This window comes from Sinocyclocheilus grahami, unplaced genomic scaffold (assembly GCF_001515645.1).
Source record: "Sinocyclocheilus grahami isolate Dianchi unplaced genomic scaffold, SAMN03320097.WGS_v1.1 scaffold47.1, whole genome shotgun sequence".
NCBI classification, from domain to species: domain Eukaryota; kingdom Metazoa; phylum Chordata; class Actinopteri; order Cypriniformes; family Cyprinidae; genus Sinocyclocheilus; species Sinocyclocheilus grahami.
In genome coordinates, this window is record NW_015505226.1 from 2,524,190 (window position 1) to 2,536,159 (window position 11,970).

Sequence of the window (11,970 nt, forward strand, 5' to 3'; positions counted from 1 at the left end):
TTAAAACTTGATAACCATGTATGAATGCATTTTAGTCATTTTAACTGAACTTCAGACTGGTGGTGGTGCTTTTTTGGTCATTCAGTGTTTCTGTAAAAAAAAAAAAATTGGGGAAAAGCTAACAAAAATGCTGATTAGATAATAATGATACAAATTCTACAATATAAAACGCACCAAGGTTTAATGAGCTACTGGATTCATGAATATTAATCGGGTTGGTGTGCGTTCGCTCGAACTGATTTGCTGAAATCAAAACAGGGACGATAATAGGTGAGCGCCAGCCAATGAGATTGCCGTTTGTGCATTAGTTCCGCCCACTACCGGAGAAACCGGCAGTTCTTAAAAGCGGAAGAATTCCAAAGGAACTCTGTTATTTTTACCACAAAGAATATCGTTTACATGTAGCGCGCATAAGTAGCGCGTCAATTCTCTCTCTCCCTCTCTCGCTGCGTGTGTGTGAAACAAAGCGACGGCGAGTCGTGCGCCTTCACACTAGAGTTTACAGTACGTTGTGCGTTGCACGTCCATTAAGATGAACTGAAAAACAGCACAGATCGCTTGACGGAGAGTGAAACTCTGTTGCGCTCAGTCAGAGAGTGTTCGGCGAGTGAAAATATATCCGAGCTAAACTTATACTTAGCCTCCAACTCACACACTGGCGAGTAAAATCTGAGAATTTATTAGCAATTGGCTAATATTACACATAATTTAGTCACCCAGAGTGAAGATTTAGTCGCATATGCGAGTGATTTACTCGCAATGTAGAGGGTTGCCCATACTCGGAATTAGTTTATCCCATCCAAAAGGCACACACACAGCAGTGAACACACACACACAGTGTGATTTCTTGATTGATTGATCTTAAAATACAGGTGCATCTCAATACTCTCCATGCCACGCCGCACTGATGCAGTAATTCATGCAAAAGGAGCCCCTACCAAGTATTGAGTACATGTACAGTAAGTGAACATACTTTCCAGAAGGCCAACAATTCACTAAAAAATTTTTTTTATTGGTCTTATGAAGTATTCTAATTTGTTGAGATAGTGAATTGGTGGGTTTTTGTTAAATGTGAGCCAAAATCATCACAATTAAAAGAACCAAAGACTTAAACTACTTCAGTCTGTGTGCATTGAATTGATTTAATACAGAGTTTCACAATTTGAGTTGAATTACTGAAATAAATGAACTTTTCCACGGCATTCTAATTTATTGAGATGCACCTGTATGTCGGTGCCCTTGTTTTGTCTCAAGATGCACAACAGTAATGTTTTTTTTTCAAAGGCATGTTTATAAATATTATTTAAATGTCCTAATTAAACTAAGGCCTAATCCTGTGAAACCAGGCCTTAGAGCTGCTTGAAAGAATTTAAATAAAATCTTTAAATATTTTTTTAAAAATGCCACATTACTACATATTTAATTATTAAATATTACATTATTACGTTAACATAAAATATGAACAATAAGGTTAAACTGTCAATTCAATTGATAAAAAAATCTATTAGCCTGTAATACGCAATAATAAATCATAAAACAGGCTGTAGCTGCCACAATATGTTTTGCTCTATTGTAAATTTAAAAAAAGTGACGTGACATGTGGCCAAGTATGGTGACCCATACTAGGAATTAGTGCTCTGCATTTAACCCATCCTTAGTGCACACACACAGCAGTGAACACACATCCGGAGCAGTGGGCAGCCATTTTTTGCTGCGGCGCCCGGGGAGCAGTTGGGGGTTCGGTGCCTTGCTCAAGGGCACCTCAGTCGTGGTATTGAAGGTGGAAGAGAGCGCTATACATTCACTCCCCCCACCTACAATCCCTGCCGGTACGAGACTCGAACCTGCAACCTTTTTTTGGGGGTACGAGTCTGACTCTCTAACCATTAGGCCACGACTTCCCCTGGTCTGATCTATATAATGATGCAATTACTAAATTTGGTAATGGGAGAGTAAAAATATTTTTAAAACGCACACCGTTCAAACTAGGCTGCTTATGTTGAAGTGTTTGGGATGTGGCTTTTAATGATGAGACCTTTTTTGTAATCAGGCTTTCAAAAAGTATATAACAATTTGGATATAGATTTATCGGCCAACATATCGGTTATCGGCTTTCAAAAATAAAGAATAATCGGTTATCGGTATTGGCCAAAATTTTCATATCGGTGCATCCCTACATATAATCTGTCTTTACAGGACCAAGTTTGATTTTATAATGACCTTTTTTTCTTGGGGAAGCGAAAACGTGATCTTTTATAAAGTTATTGATTTCAGTCGGATTCTTGTTTAGCTAAAAACATCGATTCACATGCATAATTTTATTATTTTTACCATTGGGAACCCTTTACAAGGTTCAGTTTATTAACACTAGGTAATGCATAATATATCATAAACAAACAAAAGGTTTTACCTAGATTAATGATCATTTATGTTGTTAATTAATGTTTGTATATGTAGAAATGTTAACCAAGAGAAATGCTGTAAATATAGTGTTTGTTGTTATGTTAGCTATTTTTACAAACTAATGTTAACAACATACAGGACCTTGGATTAAAGTGTACCATTTCAGTCAGTAATTGTTGTAAAAACATTGGTGAGGGCAAAAGTGCAGAATCAGTGCACTATTTTCAGCATTTAATGATCATGAACATTAAAAAGAGACAATAGAAGAGTCGAGTTGAGCCAGGGTCATTGAGCCAGTGTGAAACCGATGCTGCCAGTGAAGTCATGGGGTTAATACTGTCCTCTTGAACTCTAGAAAGTGAAAGTTATATGGTGGCTTAATTTTGTCATATCCAAACAGACCCGGGTCAGCAAAATCACCAGTTTTATTTTTACTGTAGCCGATACAGTGGTTAAAAATGCTGTAAATCAAGCCAGCACAACATAACATAAATATCCTCTCAGCACTGTGACCGGTAAAAAATATCCGACAGCAGTACGTGTCAAATCAATTAGCCATCATGCTCGAGTCTGATTTCATGGTGAGGCATGTAAACGGTGCTGTATAACAGAGTGATGGATCATGATACAGGCTTCTTTGTTATCACTATCAGAGTCATGTGATGAGGGGGGCTGGTGTGACCTAACGGACCGACCACACGTGATGGAAACAGGCTGAAATAGGGACTGCTTTGTGCTGGTTAGTCCCTGGAGGGACCAGTGCTCCCTGAGCTGAGCCTGTCACCAGCTCAATCTGTGAGGGCTGTGCCATGACTAAACCTAGACATGTTGACACCAGACGTACACGGCTGACAAGTACAGACCTCTAAGTGTCCCCCAGTACCAGATGAGACCACCTCCAAGACCTAGAGCTCATCACAACCTTATTTTCAAAAATGCTTGGGTGTCACAACAACAAAAAGCTAGTAATACATTTACTATTAATCTAACATTTAATTATATAAATATCAGATTAATTGTTTATAATATTTGAACTTTTATTATTATTGATGTAATGTAAAAAAAAAATCAATAATAATGAATAATAAATATGATGAGTTAAAACAAAAGAAACACAAAACTAATAATATATTAATAATAATCTAATATTAAATAAAATGTATATTTATATACACATATTATAACTTCTATAATCTATATGTGTGTGTCTTGGGTGGGTTAATAAGAACTCCAAAAGAACACAAAAACCCATTAATATATTAATTTGAGAATTTTTTTTTTTTTTTTTTTTAATGTAGTAATAATTGTAATACATTTAAATTATTATATATGAAGTAATATAGCTGTTATTACACTAATTCATATTTGAACTTTTATTATTATTGATGTAATGTAAACAATCTATAATGATCTTCAGAGTTAAAACAAAAAAAAAACTAATAATATATTAATAATCTAATATTAAATAAAAATGTATGTTTATATACACATATTATAACTTATAAAATCTAAATGTGTGTGCGTCTTGGGAGGGTTAATAAGAACTCCAAAAGAACACAAAAACCCATTAATATATTAATTTTAGAATTTATTCAAAAAAAAATTTATTTAGTAATAATTATAATACATTTAAATTATTATATATGAAGTAATATAGCTATTATTATACTAATTAATATTCTAATTATCAAAAAAGACTTTTTTGGGGAGGTAAAATAAACATTGGTATATTGTAAATGCATAATAATAATATTTTAACATTATTATTATCATTATATTAATGTCGTAATGTAATTAAAATATACTACTGCTAATAATAATAATAACAAATTGTCTTGGAGTGTTAATAAAAATACCAAAAGAAACAACAAAACATTATTACTATATTAGATAATCTAATATTAGATTACTATTATATTTTAAATACATTTAAACAAAAAAAAAACTAATAATATATTAATAATCTAATATTAAATAAAAATGTATGTTTATATACACATATTATAACTTATAAAATCTAAATGTGTGTGCGTCTTGGGAGGGTTAATAAGAACTCCAAAAGAACACAAAAACCCATTAATATATTAATTTTAGAATTTATTCAAAAAAAATTTATTTAGTAATAATTATAATACATTTAAATTATTATATATGAAGTAATATAGCTATTATTATACTAATTAATATTCTAATGATCAAAAAAGACTTTTTTGGGAGGTAAAATAAACATTGGTATATTGTAAATGCATAATAATATTTTAACATTATTATTATCATTATATTAATGTCATAATGTAATTAAAATATACTACTGCTAATAATAATAATAACAAATTGTCTTGGAGTGTTAATAAAAATACCAAAAGAAACAACAAAACATTATTACTATATTAGATAATCTAATATTAGATTACTATTATATTTTAAATACATTTATAATAATTTAAATATTACTAATAACCATCAAACTAATTTTCACTTCCAGTATGAGTAGGCCTATAGGAACACGCATTGTTTCAATTTAAACCATCACACTGAATATCTGACAAATACTAGCGGGACAGAAATTAGACTACTTTCACGACTGAACTTTGTTGACATTCTGTATAGAATCATTGTTTTCTGTAAACATCCCGATATAATAGTTTTGTTCCCCTCTTTGCTGTAGAAGCCTGATGTGCTGGAGGAATAGGAGGACAGAGGGGGAACAGCCGGATATGAAGCTACGCCAGAAGGTACGACACACCAATGGAGCTGAGGAGCAACACCCCGAGATCTCCCTCACAGTGCCGTCATGGGGTGCAGAGTAGACGACAGAAGAGAGACACTTACAAACCCATCGACCTCAAATAATACTGACAAGAATCCTGTAAGAAAACGACTAACAATAACAGAGAGGAAACACGTTCAGCAAGAGAGAATGAAATGGCTACCAAAGGCTCAGTCCCGGCTGTGTCCTGACAGCCAGATTTCATCCTCAATAATCCCTGCCCAATCCCCAGCAGCACATAATCAGACACACAAGACAGAGTCTTCACGTGCACTCGTGCTGTTGCACATGCACTAGGCCTGGAGACTGACATCCCATTCAGTGTTCAGTTCGTTGGGAGGATTTCATAATGAAAATATTCCTAGGCATTCCTGTATTCATCAACAATGAATGAAAAGAGGATCATGCATCAAGGACACTCCAGTTTCTGTGGTACCAACCCCCCCCCCCAAAAATGAATGCAGAACTTATCTGAGGCACAAAGTGCAATTCAATGAACTGAAGATCAAGAGTATGGAGATGGAGAAAGAATTTTCCCCAAAGGAAATTCAGATTTCTCTCCCCTAACTCGCAACACTCCCACTGGTGTGAAATCTCACAGTTCCCCCTGGACATCACCTGCTTGTTCTTTTTGTATGAAGTCTGCACTGGGCTGTTAGGCTGTGCAGAATGTAGTGTTCATTTGTGTATGAAGAGGATAGGATTGCAATTTGAATAGTTAAATGACCGGAACATCTCATCTAAAACCAAAACACACAATCATTCTTTATGGATACAGGTGTTTTGTGCTCTAGGAGAAATGCTAGATGATTATCATTTTGTTAAAGGGGACATCAGATGCCCATTTTTCACAAGTTGGTATGATACTATATGGTATATAGATACTTTGTCAAAAAACAGCTACACCTAACCGTTTCGGTGCATGTCTCTTTAAAGGGTTAGTTCACCCAAAATTAAAATTCTGTCATTAATTACTCACCCTCGTGTTGTTCCAAACCCGTAAGACCTTCGTTCATCTTCGGAACACAATTTAAGATATTTCTGATGAAATCTGAGGGCTCTCTGACCGTCCCATAGACAGCAAGGTAACCTCCACGTTCAAGGTCCAGAAAAGTACCAAGAGGACCGGACAAAGTAATCCGTGTGACATCAGTGGTTCAACTGTAAAGTTACGAAGCTACGAGAATACTTTTTTGGACGCGCGTTCACGACAGTACCATGACGCGAGCGTATGGCGGCGCCGGCGCTGACCCAGATCCGGCGTGATGACGTCATTACGCCGGATCTGGGTCAGCGCCGCCACACGCATGGTACTGTCGTGAACGCGCATCCACAAGTGACTCAGTAGAGACGAAAATGTGGAATAAAGTCGTTATTTTGTTTTCTTTGCGCAAAAAAAGTATTCTCGTAGCTTCGTAACTTTACTTGAACCACTGATGTCACTACTTTGTCAATCATCTTGGTACTTTTCTGGACCCTGACCGTGGTAGTTACCTTGCTGTCTGAGTAATTAATGACAGAATTATCATTTTGGGTGAACTACCCCTTTAAATGCTAATGAGCTCTGTTCACCCCGCCCCTCTCTTCTGTGGAAAAGGAAAGGTGATTCTCAAATAATCACAAATATAAAGTGTGGGACTTACTTCTGCTTGAGGTGCAGCTGGATTATGAACAGTGGGTACTGGTCCATCCTTGAGTTTGAACTTTTTAGCAAAACCTGCCTTGAATTGTCCCTCATTCAGAAAGCAGTCTGAAGTAAAATGATTTGCACAGACATAAATTAATTTAGGTGTATTCATTGGCGTGTTACCATAAAAATAAAAAAAATCCACTGCGGCCTCAGCGGCTCTGATGTCGGGAGGAAATGATCTCTTATGTTCACTTTTACATCCAACTACAAAACACCTGCATTGCTTTCGAGTCTGTTTTTCGCTTCAGCTGCTCAAGCGTGGAGAAAAGGGTGGACAGCGTACAACTGGCTGAGGGCGGAGATATGCTAATAATACAGGACAATCCGTCAGCGGTCATGGCTTGTACAATATGACGTCATATTGCTCAGAAAATCAAAACTCTTGATTATTGAGATTGTTTAGGTTTTTTAGGGATTAAAAAAGCAGTGAATGGATTTTTATCATTGTAGGGTGGTTGTGTCCACACACTGCTAAGACTCGTGCAAACGCCATGTAAAAGTGAATTTTGCATCAGATGTCCCCTTTAACATTTTGTCATTTTAAACATTTACTCAAGTTATGTGAACCATCAGATTTAATAAATGAACAAATCTGTTATTTATTAATAAAACTTGTACATACATTTTTTGTTGTAAACACTAGTTTTCTTGTTTTATTATTCTTATTTAATGACATATAAAATAAATCAAATACCTTATTTAGGTATTTCTACTGTAGCCCGCTTTGATACATTGGCTATTTTTTTTTTATAAATGTACAATTGTTAAACTACAATCCATACCACAGTTTTGTCACAATATTTGGCAGGCTGTGTATACTTTATGTATAATAATAAGAATTATTATACATAATTATAGGGATCCAAATGGGAAAACTGAGCATTTTGGTGTTTCATACATCACAGACAAAAATGGCAGATTGATAATGGATTTTGTTGTTTGTTTATATACTGACATGCAAAACAGCAAGTAAAAGATGAATGCTACAGGAGGGAGTTACATATCCTGAAGGTACACACAAGTCCACCATAGTAAGGTCAGGGATCTCACATGTTAGAAGAGTCATTCAGAGTGACTTCATAGCCGGATTACATGTGAATTCAGTCTTTTGCTACAGCCGGTTTAAGGTTCTGCACCTCAAACCACGATTGCCACGAAGCCCATAAGGCTCATTTGCTAGCTGAAACTCCACATGAATAGTGCAAATCTCCTTAATTCACATTTAAGTTCTTAATAGCAGTTTTATATATTTTTTCCTTCTACAAATCACACTTTCATGGGCAGACACAGAATCAGAGTCTGCCACAGCATCAATTAGAGCACAAACCCTCCTGCTCTCCATCTTTCTTTTCCCTTAAGTTTTCAGACCCCCTGCATGACATCTTAGGAGGGGTCATGGGTGTTCTGATGGATCAATGTGCAAGAAAAGTGGAGGTATGGAGCGCAGGGAGACGTGATTTAAGGTTTGGGAGGCAGGGTCAAGCGTGGTCCTCCATGGGGAAGACAAGGCGTGTGCCTCGGCTCAAGAGCTCATGTTCACGCGTGTCCAGTTCTCGCTCCAGAGCATCCTCCGATGTGCTGTCGCTGCGTTTGCCGTTCACACCCCAGCTTCCGCCAGATCCTTCAGGCCCGGAGGAGGATGAGGCCCCGTTGGCTGTGATGGCTGTGTCGCCATAGGTCAGCGTCAGATCTCCTTCGTTCAGGATGAGGTCTGAGTCATTGTCTTGCAGCGGCTCGTGGTTCTGCGGAGCACAGTGACAAGTCGGACATGAAGGGGGACATCAAGTCGGACACACACACAGTATTCATGCTCAGCACAAAGGTTCATGTGGGACACTGTGGAGTCACAAAAAGACAGGATAAATAGAGAAATACACTTAGATGTCCTTATGCAAGAGAAAAATCACTTACCTGTGTGTAATGCAGCCTTCAAGTGCAGTTGGGAATATCATAGTTAAAAATTATGTGACACTTTATACCAACAAAGTCTCAATATTCATAAATTAAATCAATATTCTCAATATATATACTCAATATTCTTAGTGATATCCAAATGGAAAAATTGTTATATTATAATAGGCATGCATATGGTAGTAAATACTTTTGCCAAGTTATTTCAATGCCAGTAGTGTATTTTAACAAAATTAATTTGTTTTAGACTACAGTACTGATTAATTCTGACAAACCTTAAGGTTGCAACATGCTGAATTAGTGGTCTAGAAAAAAAGACGCAAGAGTATTTGTTGCTATTTGTATAAGGGAAAAGATAAACATTTAAGAAAATCACACAGCGTCTCCACGACATGGTGGCGGCGGCAACAACAATACTACAGCGAGAATAAAAGTTACGCCTTCTTTCTTTGCGTGAACATTTGGGCGGCGTTATGCAAATCTTTCCACATCGTGATGTAGACATGTGGGGGCGTGTTAGAACGAGCCGTTTTAGGGGGGCGTGGCTGACTCTTAACTTTTATAAAGAATATCTCTTTGGATTTGAGACTTTAGTCTTTGCAACTTTACAGATCTTCTTTATGCACCAAGAGCTTGTAACACTCCAAAGAGAAAGGAAAAATTTAAATCGCATCATATGACCCCTTTAAAAATGACAAACATATTTACTTGTTCTTTTTCACAGAAAAAAAGAGCTTTTGTCATCATTCAATGTGTATTTTATTTGTTTAGACTTATATTATCATATTTTGTTTCTGGATTAAACGTGTCATCGCAATAACGATCAACTCAAATGTAGGAGCTTCCCAGGTGGATTTGAAGGCAACATAAGCAATTACTGAAAAACAGCAAATTTACACAACTCTATTCACATGATGCAGATGTAACAAACATTCTGTAACAGACCATCTCCCACATTTTAAAAGCTTGCCATTCCCAGATCACTGGGTTTAGCGGTACTTCATAGAATCACTGGGTGCTATTGAAGGGGGTTGTCACTGAAGCACGATTACACTGTGTGCCAACAGATCAAACAAACTGTTAACCAACAGTTAGCTTCACACATAGCTGCTGTTAGATCCTTTGAGAAGGATCTAAATAATCCCCGTTCCATGTTAATGGTTCGAGGTGGCGTGATTTAGTCTCTCAAATGTTCTAGGCTCTAGACCTGTACTCTTTATTGTATGGCTCTCGGGGATGATTCATTCTGATTGGTCAATAGATGACTTTTTTTTTTTTTGTATAATGACCATTAAACTGGATAATTAAGTCCCAGGCAACGTTTTCCTGAAAGAAAAGACTTTGTGGTATCTTTCTCCTAAACCATTTCAACTCAAATCAATATGTCTTGCCTTTTTATTTATTTGCCAAGCTGCCATGTAATGAGAGGAATACTGTAGTTATATCAGTCATTATAGCAAAGCAATCTCTTTCATTTCGATTTGGGAATAGATGGCTTTTTTTCTTAACAAATTTTTTTTTTTTTGTATAATGACCATTAAACTGGATAATTAAGTCCCAGGCAACGTTTTCCTGAAAGAAAAGACTTTGTGGTATCTTTCTCCTAAACCATTTCAACTCAAATCAATATGTCTTGCCTTTTTATTTATTTGCCAAGCTGCCATGTAATGAGAGGAATACTGTAGTTATATCAGTCATTATAGCAAAGCAATCTCTTTTAATATTTTGCAAGAACCCACAGCTAACAGCATATATATTACAGGGTTTCTGCAGGTTTTATAAAGGTAAATATAAGACTTTTTTTTAAGACCAAGTAAAGAGAAATCAAGAAATAAATTGAAAGGAACACAAAACATCAATATGGTCTCTAATTGTAAATGGCTTGTATTAGCAACACTTCAAAGTTTGAAAATACCAAAAGTTGATTTTGAGTACAAATGTCTAAAGATACTTAAATCAACATACATTTACTTTTATTAGACATCAATCAAAATGAAGGAAAAAAAATACTTCATATCTTCAATTTGCATCTGTATCTTGATTTAAGGATATTTATATTGGAACATTTAATGCCTGACTTTATGAATGTAAGACCTTTTTAAGGCCTTAATTCGTGGAAGGGCAAATTAAGACTTTTTAAGACACGCAGGAACCCTACATTAATATGACCAGTTATTTTGTGTATTTTTGCTTTGCCACTGAAAACAGTTCCATAAGAAGCCAAATCAAAACAGTAAAAATCACTCTTGGAAACAATGCTTGTCCAATCAAAATACAGGGCCGGAACTACAATAAGTGTTGCATATTTTGCATCAATGTCTGGCTAACTGTACATTATCCCATAATTAACCTCCATAAATGAACCATTATCACTAAGAGAACTATTCTGCCTAAGTGCTCTTCAAAATAAGTAGGAACTACAAACAAGTTCAACACAAAAGATCTTTAAACAATGAGGAAATTGCAAGAATGAAAAAGGCTGTACAATAAAATACAACACAATACAAAATTGATTTAACCAGAGGAACTAAATAACAGCAAAATTGAATGCAAAAAATTAGGACTACGGTAACACAATAAATATGCAAAAAACATTTTTTTCAGATTTAATGAGCAAGCGACTAATAAAACGTAAGTGAATATGGAAATGAAACCTAAAAGTAGATTGCAGAACAGAGAGGGAGAGCTGGGGTGAAACAAAAAGATGACAAGCAAAACAAGAAAATGCGATTCAAAGAAAAAAGCTAGAGACAGTAAACTTAGATATACATGACGGGTTTAAAGAGGGCCTAGAGAGAAAGATCAAGACAGGAAAAGAGGAATTTAAATATATGCAGACAGGCAAACTGGGGTATTTAGATGAACTGACCCAGTTTAAAAGGATGTATGAAACAAACATCATGACTCACATTCTGCAGTAAGAACTATTTTCATTATAGGTCTGCAAACACTCTGGTTTCACACCATTCCATTCTCTTTCCATTTTTCCATCTATGAGGGGCATAATTGTGTTACATGGGAGAACGGTGGGTCAAGCAGTTCTGCAGGACATTTAGCTCATTGTGACCCAACAGCACAATTTAAACTTGTAAGATGTCTGTGAGCACAGCCAAGCAGCCTGAGCTACAGTATGAACGTTGTGATGAATAGGGGAATTTGCAGGAGTGAATGGGGCTGTGACCGCTGTGAATAACGG

General features: G+C 36.0%; 1 protein-coding gene across 1 annotated transcript in view; it reads left to right on the forward strand.

Moving 5' to 3' along the window:
- LOC107582727 (carbohydrate sulfotransferase 7-like) overlaps window positions 1-6,149 on the forward strand; it is a gene marked incomplete at its 5' end in the record, with an annotated part of 10,168 nt that extends 4,019 nt beyond the window's left edge. The window contains one exon of the mRNA XM_016268678.1: window positions 5,072-6,149. The remainder of the gene's footprint in view (window positions 1-5,071) is intronic.
- Between the last annotated feature and the right edge of the window lie 5,821 nt (window positions 6,150-11,970).